Below are 637 nucleotides of genomic sequence, written 5' to 3' on the forward strand. Positions count from 1 at the left end.
CCATTGGTCTATGTATCTGTCATTAAACCAATACCATGCAGTTTTGACTACTGTGGCTGTATAGTAGGTTTTGAGATCCAGCAGTGTGAGACCTCTTACTTTGTTCTTCTTCTTCAATAGTGCTTTGCTTACCTGCGGTCTCTTTCCTTTTCATATAAAGTTAATGATTGGTTTTTCCATATCCTTAAAGAATGTTGATGAGATCTGGATGGGGATTGCATTGAATGGATAGATTGTTTTGGGTAGAATTGATATTTTCACAATGTTCAATCTTCCTATCCATGATCGTGGGATGTTCTTCCTTTTATGTAGATCTCTTATTTCCTTTCTTCTGGTGACTGGAGGCTTTTCTTGCTGTTCTTTTTCTAATTGTTGGAGATGTTGGTTTAAAGTGTTGATATTGGCTCTTTCTTCTCTTTTGATGTGTGCAGTTATTGCTATAAATTGGCCTCTGATCACTGCTTTTGCTGTGTCCCAAAGATTTTGGTATATTTTGCTGTCATTCTCATTTGATTCAAGGAATTTTTGAATTTCAATTTTTGTTTCTTCTCTTACCCAGTCTTTCTCAAGGAGGGTGTTGTTCAGTTTCCATGTGTTTACTCTTTTTCTGTTGATCTTCCTATTGTTGATTTCTAAT

Source organism: Orycteropus afer, unplaced genomic scaffold, assembly GCF_000298275.1.
Source record: "Orycteropus afer afer isolate SDZICR_OR568_19922 unplaced genomic scaffold, OryAfe1.0 scaffold00104, whole genome shotgun sequence".
Taxonomy (NCBI): Eukaryota; Metazoa; Chordata; class Mammalia; order Tubulidentata; family Orycteropodidae; genus Orycteropus; species Orycteropus afer.